Source organism: Monodelphis domestica, chromosome 7 (genome assembly GCF_027887165.1).
Source record: "Monodelphis domestica isolate mMonDom1 chromosome 7, mMonDom1.pri, whole genome shotgun sequence".
NCBI lineage: Eukaryota > Metazoa > Chordata > Mammalia > Didelphimorphia > Didelphidae > Monodelphis > Monodelphis domestica.
The window spans coordinates 142,114,859-142,127,790 of record NC_077233.1 but is presented as its reverse complement, the minus strand read 5'-3'; the positions used below and the strand labels follow the sequence as shown (position 1 = coordinate 142,127,790).

The 12,932-nt window shown below is 34.3% G+C and overlaps 1 protein-coding gene across 3 annotated transcripts in view; it reads right to left on the bottom strand.

Moving 5' to 3' along the window:
* Window positions 1-12,932, bottom strand: part of LMF1 (lipase maturation factor 1) — a 915,352-nt gene that overhangs the window by 834,056 nt on the left and 68,364 nt on the right. The window lies entirely within an intron of this gene.

Sequence of the window (12,932 nt, the reverse complement as noted above, 5' to 3'; positions counted from 1 at the left end):
TACAAGATAATCTGTCACATTTATTTGTATGTTCCCAAACTAACAAAGTGACTTTAGATCTCTAGAGATTTCCAGAGGAAGAAAAAACAGTTTAATACTTCAATAAACTAGCACTCTCATTAACAGAGTACTACTCAAAAAAATCAGACTTCATTCCATATTCACCATCTTACTAACGTCTATAGAGGTTACAATGATAAAAAAAGATCAAGGATTTAAGAAAGCAGGTTAAGCCAGAAAAATTTTCTGATTTTCCTCTTGGAATTCTCAATCTCAGCTTTTATCCTGACAATGGGTTTTCCTGCTCATCTAGGTTCCCTGAATTTAAGTACTGCACAGACACCCTTATACCAAGTTAGTCTGACTTTGGGGTTCATGTTGATTTCCCAATGGGATATCACTTCTGCACACCCAGGCAGCGAATCCCTTCTTTTAACTAGGAGTTTGCCTAGTCATCCCCACAAGTCAGCTCTTTCTTGAACTACTCTTTCTCAGGTCAGTCATAACCTGAGATTTGGCAACAAGTCTGAACATAATTTATTTTAATTGTATGTTTAATATAGATCCTGAAGGACTCTTTTGCAAAAGACTAAAGTAAGGGGAAAAAAAAGGAAGAGATTAAAGAACAAATAGGATGATCTGTAGAACTCAAGGAAATACTACCTGTACACTACCTACATAAGTCAAATTAAGTCAATTCTAATATACTTTATTTGAAGCCAGAGGAGGGAATTAAAATCTCAATAAGCATTGATGTCTTTGTTCAAGATTTTGTTTGGACCATGTATTTAGTAACTTTTATAATAAGTCAGGAATAGGATACTGGTTTTCAAGTAAGAGGTGCAAGCAGAAGGAAAAAATATTTTTAAAACAAACTAAATAAAAAAAAAAACTGGACACCTTGGAGAATCAGAATTTTAGAACCAAGAATGTTAAAGATGATAAGATCTAACTCTCTCATTTTACAAAAAAGAAAAATGATGTGAAAAAAAGTGAGTTGATATATCCAAGGTCACATTGCCAGTAAGAACTAGAACTGGACTTACAACCCAGTTTTTCTGATTACTAGTCTAAGGTTCTTTTCCACAACCCCACAATCTCCCACTTACTAAGTAATAAAACCAAAACAAACAAAGGAAACAAAGTATTCAGTAAATACAAAAATGGGAAATTTTTGTAATTTTCACATAATAAAAGTGAAGGGATGAAAAGGATTAGAAAATAAGTGATAGGAAAGAAAGGTGTATTAAAAAAAGAAAAAAAAATACCCCCCAAAAAAGAAGTCCAGAGAGTTGAGGGTATTAAATATTGAGAGGAACACTAATTTTTGTCAATATCTCCCTACAATGTTCAGATAATCTATTGTCTGTTATTGCCATTAAAATCCAGCAATCAGGAATATATTTTTCTGCTCTATAAACAGATCTACCTTTATTTTTTCATTCTAAAGAGCATTTAAAAAAAATTTTTTTTAATTTTTAAAATCTCATGAAATTCTAAAAGTTTTTCACATGTATGAAAGGTTTCTTAAGTTTTAGAAATTTACTTTAGTCTTGAGAGCAATGGGTTAAATCTATTAAATGTCACCATTAATATTCAATAGCTTCTTTTGTGTCTTATCTTATATTTTCAATAGATTAGTAATGCCCTGGTGCCTGTGAAAACCACAATCAGCACAAACATTTATTTCATTTTTCTGAGTCTTTTTCCAAAACCAAAATCCCACTTTTTTGGTGCAGCGGCCTGCTAAAAGTAATTGTATATATAGAAGGCATGAAATAAAAACAACAAAAGTAAAACTCTTAAAAATTCTTCAAAAATGGTTAGTCACTGTTCATAGCATCTTCAGCCCCTATAGACAGCTTCTAAATGGGACAACCAGAGCAACATAGTGTTTCAGATATAAGCAACACTTGGCTAGATCTAATGAAGTGGTACTCCTAATGAAGGTGAGAGGTCTCCAACAAAGTAAAACAATTAAGTAAAACTAATACAATGAACTCCTCTGAAAGTACATGCAACATTCCACATCTATAGCACTTTTTTTTAATGAACAGAAATATAGTTTTTACTCTATTAACCCCTCATCATATTAAAGAAAAGGAAAATGAAAAAGCAAAGTGAAAAAATGTTCTCTATCACTACTAATTACAGAAATGTAAAGATTCCACCTATTTCAAGTTATCAGCCTGATAACCAAAGTGTTTACAGGTAGATCATATATAAACTGAGTTTTGGGGGTTTTTCTTCAGTGCTGAGAATTTTATTACTTAAGTGAAAATGGACATTATCTGGAAGCCCCACTCCAGCCCTGTTTTTAACTTGGCTTAGATTCTGGCTCTGTTATTTGCTACTATATATATGTAACTTTGGTCAAGTCACCTAACTTTTCTGGGACTCAGTTTCCTCATCTGTGAAACAAGGGGGTTACACTCATAGATGACCTCTCCATCTAAATCTATGATCCTAGATTTAAGTAAATCCAATTCCTACCAGCAGAGTCACAAAATTTATTTAAGAAATTTTCTGCCTCAATAATAGTGCTGGTTAATGATTTATCCACATCTGTCCTTGGTTTAGTCACCTACCAGGTTTTTTTAATAGATTTTCAATCAGTCTTTGGGGCACATGGCCTTATTCAAGGAGGTGCTCATAGCTTTAGTTACCAGCTGTGTCCTTTGTAGGACAACAACTTCCCCTGTTTTCAAAGATCTGCTATTTACAAGTTTGGGTTTAATTAAAACAGTATTTTTCTCTCGAATCCTGGATGATAAAACTGTCAGTGAACGATAGAAAATGCAAAGTCCAGGTGGGTAATCCAGTATTAAATGCCGCAACTAGCAAAAGATGGGAAAAACATCAGGGCCCCCAAAACAGAACAATTGTACAATCAATCCATCTGCCAGTTTTAGAAATTGTTCAAAAAAAAAAAAAGGTAATGATTCGGTTTTTTAAGCCTTTATGTTCTACTAAGGAAAACAGAAGCAATCTGTTTCCCCATACAGAAAGAAAGGTGAGGTAGAAAATAGAAAAAAAAAGGATAGAAAATAATACTGAAGCTAAATTAAAGGAGTAATTTTGTAATAAGAGGTAAATATCAGGACCTAGAAGGGCCATACACATAGGTGTTTAATAAATGTTTATAGAACAAGAGAGAAAAAGCGGTAGGCTCTCTTGAAGTATCTTGCCAGATAGTTTTAGTACGAGGTTTTTGGACACTGGAAAGTGCTTAGATAATTCACAGATCTGAATATCATAGAGTCTGTACTTAAGCCCCACTTACATGGTTTACAGTCAACTAGATGCCAAAGTGCAGAAAATGTTTGACTTATTGTCTATAAGACCTGAGGTTCAAATCCTGATTCTGACTTTTAGTAGCTCCATGACCATGAATAAGTCACTTAACTACTCTCAGTCTCAGTTTTCCCAGCTGTAAAATGGGTATAATAGTAGCACCTATCTCCAAGAATTGTTGTGAGAGAAAATATTCTATTTCCAACTTTACATGTACAATCCTACTTTGCATGTACAATTTTTCTGTATGTTGTCTATTTTTGAGCAATATGAGCATTTTGAGGACAAAGGCTTTGTTTTTGTCTTCCTTTGTATCCTCAGTACCTGACATTTAGTAAGCACTTAAGATTTCTTGACTGACCACCATATATAAAACACTTTGAAAACCTTAGAAATTTAACTAACAGTCATGTAAAAAAGTAAAGCTATAAAAATACTAGCTGTTATAATTTACATTTATATTATTATTATTGTTATAAATAATTCTGTATTATATGATGAGGTAGGAAGATGGAGTAGTGGATACAGCATGGGATTGAGTCCAGAAAAATTAAATTAAAAGTTTGTGTCAGGCACTTACTAGCTTTGTAACCCTAGGCAAAACATGGAATCTCTGAATCAATTTCCTCACCTGTAAAAGAGTGATAATAGCGATATGTGGAAATACTGACATTTCCCAGGGTTGTCGTAATCAAATAAGTTTATATGTGTGCAAGTATATATCACACATATCACTTTGTAAACCCTTGAATACTAATACTAGAGATTTTATTGTTGTTATTATTTGTATCAGCACAAGAACACATCAATTATTCAATATATTTCCATTGTTAGAATTTGAATACAGTTATGGCTGACCAAAATCTTCACCTGAGAACCTATTAAGATCACCCCTTTATCATCATGCTTGTCTTTCTGCACTAAAACAGAGACAATACTATCTATTAACACAATTCTTTGACAAAAAGGGGCTTTCTAAAAATGTCGAAGTCTGTCATTCAAAGTCCTTCAAAATCTGTCTTAAAACCTATTAAAAACTATTCCCACTATTTATTGACTAATGTGAATCTTTCCATTTAAGTCATCACTTCTGCCTTGACTGTTTCCAACCCACAATGTTCTGTTCTTTCTCTCAAACCCTCTTCTTATTTATATATGTGTGTGTGTACTTTTTTATTTCGTATTTAACAGATACTACTTTAAATTATTACTTAAACCTCCATGTATATAAACAGGAAATCTAAGTACCTATGAATGTATAAGTATATATGTATATATAGCAAATAAATTATAAATTCCTTAACAGCAAAGCCTCTACTTTAAATATCTATGTATTTGTGTAGCTCATATAACTGAATATGGCTATGCACATTGTAAGTGCAAAATATTTGAATGACTCAGTCAAAATTTCTACATAATACAAAAATCATTAAGTTCTAGGAATAGCATAATATCCAATAAATTAAAATGCTAGTACAACTAAAATTCTGAACCCTTGGAAAGACATGGTTTTAATGCCTATTTGAGAGAATTTTTAATGAAGGAAAAATTAAAATTATTCATGAATTTTTGGAAGTTTCCCTTAAACACTCAAAGTACCTTTTTCACTTAGGAACATAAATATCAACAACATAGGTATATACATAAGTAAATACAAAATAAATAGAAATTAGAACATGGAAGAAATTGCCAAATCATTTGGTGCCTTCCATGAGCTTTGAAGAAAGCTAAGGACTCTATGTGACCAAGGTCAAGAATGAGTGTATATGCATATATAATTTGTGCTCACGTATATAGTTTATGTTTCTAAATGAAAAGGTGACTTAAGATCTATAAAGAAATTTTTTAAATTGTCCGTACAATAAGAACATAATTAAATATAGCTAGATTATCATGAAACCTTTAAAGGTTTAGCATACAAATTCACATATTTTCATTGTGTGGTAAATAATTACCATATTTTACATAATTATAATTTCTAAAATTGCAAATTCATGTAAGGGAAATTTTCCATTCATTCTAAAAAAGAAGTTGCTATACTATATAAGAAATAAGGAACTGGTTTTTGGAGAAACATCGGAAGACTTGAATGAACTGATGCAAAGAAAAGTGAAAAGAACCTGAAGAATGTATGATACAATGCTGTTATTACAAAATTGAATAATTCTGAATACTTTAAGAACAATAATCAATCATGATTACAAAGTACAAATAAATGATGAAAAATGTTATTCCACTCAAGACAAGGAGGTGAGAGACTAATCTGAAAAATGAGAAACAAATTTTTGGACATGATCAACATGGGAATTTGTTTTCTTGACTATGCTTAAGGTTGTTTTCCCTCTATACCCAATGCCACAGTGAAGGAATTAGAAGGGGGAAAAGGAGGTCATAGAGATAATAGAAAAAATAAAAATTAATTTTTATCAAGTCTTCCTTTATTTTTATCTTCTCATAAATAGCATTCCCCCACCATGGAGGAAAACATCATGTTCTCCCTCCTGTGGCTTCAAAATTAAACAACTTTAAGAAATACGAGAATTTTATTCTATCAGATTCTGAATCAAGACTAATACTAACTTGTTGTCATTTTTAATGTATATAGATCTTTGTTGATTCATTTAGCAAATATTAAGCATTTAGGGGATATGGATTTCAATATACTATGTTGGATGGTATCCAAATATACTATGTTGGATGGTATCCAAATATTATGATAAGCAGTGGTTTCTTCATAAATTATTTTTGTCTGACATAATTTCAGAAGTTAGCATATCCAAAAAATAAATACAAGTTTACTTTGACATTTTTATCTATATCTGTGAAATGTATCTTATATGTTCGTTTTGTTATCAATGTAGCTACAAGGTGATTTTAGAAATCTTATCTTCAAGTGTACAGAAATCAGGCAAAGCATTAAAACAGAAAAAAACATAATATTACAGATAAATTTACAATATTCATTCATTAAACAAAAAAGTGGCCCATGTTTCTTCGATGTCAAATTTATCCACAGCCAAAAACTAGAAACAACAGGGGTGGAGCCATGATGATGGCTTAGCAGCAGCAGTGAAAGCTGAAACCACTCTGACAATCCTTCTAAAGCAATCTTTAAAAAGCACTGCAAAATTACAGGAGTCAAAAACTAAAAGCAAGACAGAGTGAGGGGATCTCCTGCTGAATATAACTTTAAAGATAGGCAAAGAGAATCATTTTTCACAAGATAGGGGGGAAGCAAAACTGACCATGGAGGAGTGATAGCCAACCACCTCCCACTTACTACACCAGGTTCAGATCCTGAGCTTAACCCAACTTCGGGATCTGAGGACCGGGCCTATACCAACAACAGACCACCCCAAACCCAGCATTTAAAGTCCCAAGCCCTGGCACCAGACTGTGGTAAGTGCCAGAAGTTCCGACAGCTTGGCCCTTTCAAACCTGCACTATCCTGACGCCAGTAGCTCCAGGGAAAAATAGCTCTGAGCACTGAGTCCAACAATCCATTGTCACTTGAGACAGAACCATTAGCTTTCAAAACACCCAGTCCAAAAAAAAATAAAAGACTGGGAAAATGACAAAACAACAAAAAAAAACACATAACCAAAAAAAATTTCTAGAGAGACAATGAGCAAGGCATAGGTAAATAAGGAAAACAAGATCTAAGCAACCACATGCAAAACTTCAAAAAAAAAATATGAATTGGTCTCAGAGGCTAGAAGAACTCAAAAAGGAATTCAAAGATCAAAAATGGCAAAAGGAAGGAAAATTGGGGGTGGGGGAAGAAATGAAAACAATGCAAAAATAAAACAACAGATTTAAAGCAAAATTTAAAAGAGTAGCATGAAAAGTAGAATGGACCAAAAGAAAAAGGACGATCAAAAGCTCACAGTAAAAATTCATTCTTTAAAAATTAGAACTGGACCAATACTAGGTTTATACCCCAAGAGATAATAAAAAAGAATTGTACAAAATATTCATGGCTTCACTCTTTGTGGTAGCAAAAAATTAGAAAATGAGAGGGTATCCCTCGATTGGGGAATAGCTGAAGAAATTCAGGTATCTGATCGTGATGGAATACTACTATGCTAGAAGGAATGATGAACTGGAGAATTTCTATGAGAATTGGAAGAACCTCCATGAACTGATATGAAGTGAAATAAGCAGAACCAAGAGAACATTTTACATAGAAAGTGAAATGCTGTGGAATGATCAAATGTAATGCACTTTACTACTGCTAGCAATGCAATGATCCAGGACAATCTTGATGGACTTACGAGAGGGTAATGCTATCTATATGAAGAGAAGGAATTGTAGGAGTAGAAAGACAGAAGAAAAACATATGATTTATCACTTGTTTATTATGGGTACATGATTTGGGGTTTTGGTTTCAAAGTATTGATCACTGCAAGAATGAATAATAAGGAAATAGATATCAAGTGATAACATTTGTATGGCCCAGCAGAATTGCTAGTCAGATCTGGGCATGGGGAGAAAGACAGGAGGGAAAGAAAATGTATCATGTAAACATGGGAAAATATTCAAAAAATTAAAATTAGTATCAGGCAAAAAGCTAATAACTTCACAAGACATAAAGAAACAAAACAAAATCAAAAGAATGACAAAAATAGAAAACATATCACTGAAAAAACAACAGACCTGGAAAATAGATCTAGGAAAGCCAATCTAAGATTTATAGGGACAAATTAAAAGTCATTTTAAAAAAAGAGTAGACATCATAATACAAAAAATTTTCAAAGAAAACTATTCTAATATTCTTAAACAAGAGGTAAAATTGAAAAGGGTAGAAATTAAAGAATCCATAGATCACCTCCTGCAAAAAGCCCTCAAATGATAATTAACAAATATATTATAGCCAAATTCAAGAGCTCCAAGAATAAGGAGAAAATACTGCAAACAGCCAGACAGGAACAATTCAAATATCATGAAGCCCTTGTCAGTATTATACAGGATCTGGCAGCTTCCACATTAAAAGCTTAGAAGGTTTGGAATATGATATTATGGAAGGAAAAGGAACTGAGTTTACAACTCAGAATTACCTATCCATCAAAATTGACTATATTATTTCAGGAGAAAATATGGTTTAGAAATTTGAGGTTCAAATACAAAATTCAAGAGAAGTATAAAAGAAAAAAAGGAGAAAAAAATCAAGGGCCTCAGTAAGGTTGAATTCTTTATATCCCTATATGGACAGATGAAATTAAAACTCTTAAAAATTTTATCATAACATGTAAAACCCAGTTTAATTGTTCGTTGACTATGGGGGAGGGAGGAGGGGAGGAAAATAATACAAATCATATAACCATGGAAAAATATTCTACATGAAATAAATTTTTAAAAAATTTTATCATTATCATAGTAGGCAGAAGAATTATACAAGACGGGGTGGTAGTAAGCTGTTTAGGATAAAATGCAAATAAATCTTGGGGAGAAAAAGAGGATTGCATGAAGAGTAAAGGGAATAGAAAAGAAAATTGGATAAATTATATCACATAGAGAGGAACAAAGGGGGGGAATCTATTACAGTGGAGTGGAGGATAAGGGTGGTGCTAGGTAATACTTAAAACTTACTCTCATTGGAATTGGGTCAGAGAAGGAAGAATAGCTGGATTCATTGAAGTTTAGAATCCTATCTTACCCTATAGAGAAGTAGAAGGGGAATAAAATGGGGGGGGGTGGCAATAGGAGCAATATAAGGGAGGAGGAATGAGAGGAGTGATTAAAAGCAAAACACTAATGAGGAGTGAGAGAAGAAAGGGCAGGATTAAAAGAGGAAAACAAGATGGAGGAGAATATATTGATGATAATTATAACTGTGGATGTAAATGGGATGAATTCACCCAGAAAACAGAAGCAGATAACAGAGTGGATTATGTGAAATAGAATTTTTTACTCTATTATCTATCCAGAGTTAACACTAACTTAAATACCTCACTCCATAGTGAAGACAGGATTAACTTTCCTTTATCTACCTTTTAAATTAAATCAAAAAAAGATTGAAAACCCTACTTGGTGCTAGGTGAGAAGCCAGCAAGATCCATGGAAATCTCCACTTTTTTTTTAGCTCAGTCAGTCAGAAACTTGTGAATTCTTTTCAGAGTTCACACAAGAGGTCACACCCTCAGAAACTGTTCAGTCAGGAAACTGTGAACATTTTTTATGAGAAATTGACATTCAGACGTCAGGGTAAACATGGCTTCAGATTAGACGCAGCTCGATTCCCCTCCTCAGACCCAACAATACAGACGACCTCAAAAGACCCCCCAAAAACCATCCTCATAAGAACAGAGGAACTCTACGGTAAGGTGCAACACTGAAGGTATATGGGATTCAGACTTTGAACACTATGAGGGAACGAAAAACCTCCCATCCAAACCTGAGCTGACCTACCCTCCCCCACCACACCTACGTAGACCGTGTTAAAGTCAGCACGCACCAGAATCAATGAGTGAGGGAGGGGAACCCTAGGACTGATCAACAGGCAGCTCCAAGTCTGGGGAGCTGACTAAGAGCATCAAAGACTTACCACAGAGAAGAGTAATAACCAAAACCTGGGCAGGCGGGCAAGGGGAGCTCAGATATCAGGCTCTCAGAACTAGCGCACCATAATCAACGAGTGTGCTAAGGGCACCCCTGAAGTGAGCAAGAGGCACCAATAGGTCTTGAGAGTTAATTAAGACCACCAAGGACTTACCCCTGAGAGCAGTAACAACAGAAATCCTGGCAGGTAGGCAATGGGAGCTCAGATCTCAGGCACTCAGAACCAGCGTGCCATAATCAACGAGTGTGCAAGAGGCACACCTGAAGTGAGCAAGGGGCACCTATAGGTCTTGGAATTAACTAAGACCACCAAGAACTTACCCCTGAAAGCAGAAACACCCAAAATGCCAGCAGGCAGGGGAGGGAACACCTTGGGATCCCCCAAGAAGATAGCCCACTGAGGAGAATCAAGAGTTTGCCCAAGGCAAAACCCTTGAGCACTAGAACCATACACAAAAAGTCAGCCCTCCTCACTCAGATTTCTGATTAGAAAGGGGGAAATAAAAACATAGAGATGGCAAACAGTGCCCAAAAACAACATCCCAACACCAAAAAAAGCAGGAAGAAGGGGTTGACTTTGGAGAGTTTTTTACAGAGGAAAAATACAGAATACAGAGGAAATACCAGTAGAAGAAACCCAAATAAATGCTCCAAAACCTTCTAAAAGAAATGGAAATTGTCCACAAGCTCTTGAGTAATTTAAATGGGAGGCTATCAAAAAGATGGAAGCCTTCCGGCAGGAAATAATGGGAAATAATGCTAAGTAAATTCAACAATTTGAGGGAAAAGAACTCCCAATTGGAAAAACAGCTGGAAGCCTCAAAAAGCAGGACAGAACAAACTGAAAATGAAAACCAGTCTTAAAAAATCAGAATCAGACCTTTTGGGATGCAGCCAAAGCGGTAATCAGAGGTAAATTCATATCCCTGAGTATATATATAAACAAACAAGGGAGAGCAGAGATCAATCAATTGGAAATGCAAATAAAAAAACTCGAAAGCAACCAAATTGTACACCCCCAGCAGAAAACCAAACTAGAAATCCTAAAAATTAAGGGAGAAATTAATAAAATAGAAAGTGATAGAACTATTGATTTAATAAATAAGACAAGAAGCTGGTACTTTGAAAAAACAAACAAAATAGACAAAGTACTGGTCAATCTAATTAAAAAAAGGAAGGAAAAAAAGCAAATTAACAGCATCAAAGATGAAAAGGGGGATATCACCTCTGAGGAAAAGGAAATTAAGGCAATCATTAAAAATTACTTTGCCCAATTATATGGCAATAAATATACCAATTTAAGTGATATGGATGAATATATACAAAAATACAAACTGCCTAGACTAACAGAAGAGGAAATAGAATTCTTAAATAATCCCATATCAGAAAATGAAATCCAACAGGCCATCAAAGAACTCCCTAAGAAAAAATCCCCAGGGCCCAAAGGATTCACAACTGAATTCTATGAAACATTCAGAGAACAGTTAATCCCAATACTATACAAACTATTGAACATAATAAGCAAAGAGGGAGTTCTACCAAACTCCTTTTATGACACAAACATGGTACTGATTCCAAAACCAGGCAGGTCAAAAACAGAGAAAGAAAACTATAGACCAATCTCCCTAATGAATATAGATGCAAAAATCTTAAATACGATACTAGCAAAAAGATTCTAGCAAGTGATTAGAAGGGTGATCCACCATGATCAAGTAGGATTTATACCAGGGATGCAGGGCTGGTTCAACATTAGGAAAACCATCCACATAATTGACCACATCAACAAGAAAACCAACAAGAACCACATGATTATCAATAGACGCAGAAAAAGCCTTTGATAAAATACAACACCCATTCCTATTAAAAACACTAGAAAGCATAGGAATACAAGGGTCATTCCTAAAAATAATAAACAGTATATATCTAAAACCATCAGCTAATATCATTTGCAATGGGGATAAACTAGATGCATTCCCAATAAGATCAGGAGTGAAACAAGGATGCCCATTATCACCTCTACTATTTGACATTGTACTAGAAACACTAGCAGTAGCAATTAGAGAAGAAAAAAGAAATTGAAAGCATCAAAATACGCAAGGAGGAGACCAAGTTATCACTCTTTGCAGATGACATGATGGTCTACTTAAAGAATCCTAGAGATTCAACCAAAAAGCTAATTGAAATAATCAACAACTTTAGCAAAGTTGCAGGATACAAAATAAACCCACATAAGTCATCAGCATTTTTATATATTTCCAACACAGCTCAGCAGCAAAAATTAGAAAGAGAAATCCCATTCAAAATCACCTTAGACAAAATAAAATACCTAGGAATCTACCTCCCGAGACAAACACAGGAACTATATGAACATAACTACAAAACACTCACCACACAACTAAAACTAGACTTGAGCAATTGGAAAAACATTAACTGCTCATGGGTAGGACGAGCCAATATAATAAAAATGACCATCCTACCCAAACTTATTTATCTATTTAGTGCCATACCCATGGAACTCCCAAAAAATTTCTTTACTGATTTGGAAAAAACCATAACAAAGTTCATTTGGAATAACAAAAGATCAAGGATATCCAGGGAAATAATGAAAAAAAAAACCACAAATGAGGGGGGCCTAACAGTCCCAGACCACAAACTATATTACAAAGCAGCAGTCATCAAAACAATTTGGTACTGGCTAAGAGACAGAAAGGAGGATCAGTGGAATAGATTGGGGGCAAGTGACCTCAGCCAGACAGTATATGATAAACCCAAAGATCCCAGGTCTTGGGACAAAAATCCACTATTCGATAAGAACTGCTGGGAAAATTGGAAGACAGTGTGGGAGAGATTAGGAATTGATCAACACCTCACACCCTACACCAAGATAAATTCAAAATGGGTGAAAGACTTAAACATAAAGAAGGAAACCATAAGTAAATTGGGTAAACACAGAATAGTATACATGTCAGACCTTTGGGAGGGGAAAGACTTTAAAACCAAGCAAGACATAGAAAGAATCACAAAATGTAAAATAAATAATTTCGACTACATCAAATTAAAAGGCTTTTGTACAAACAAAA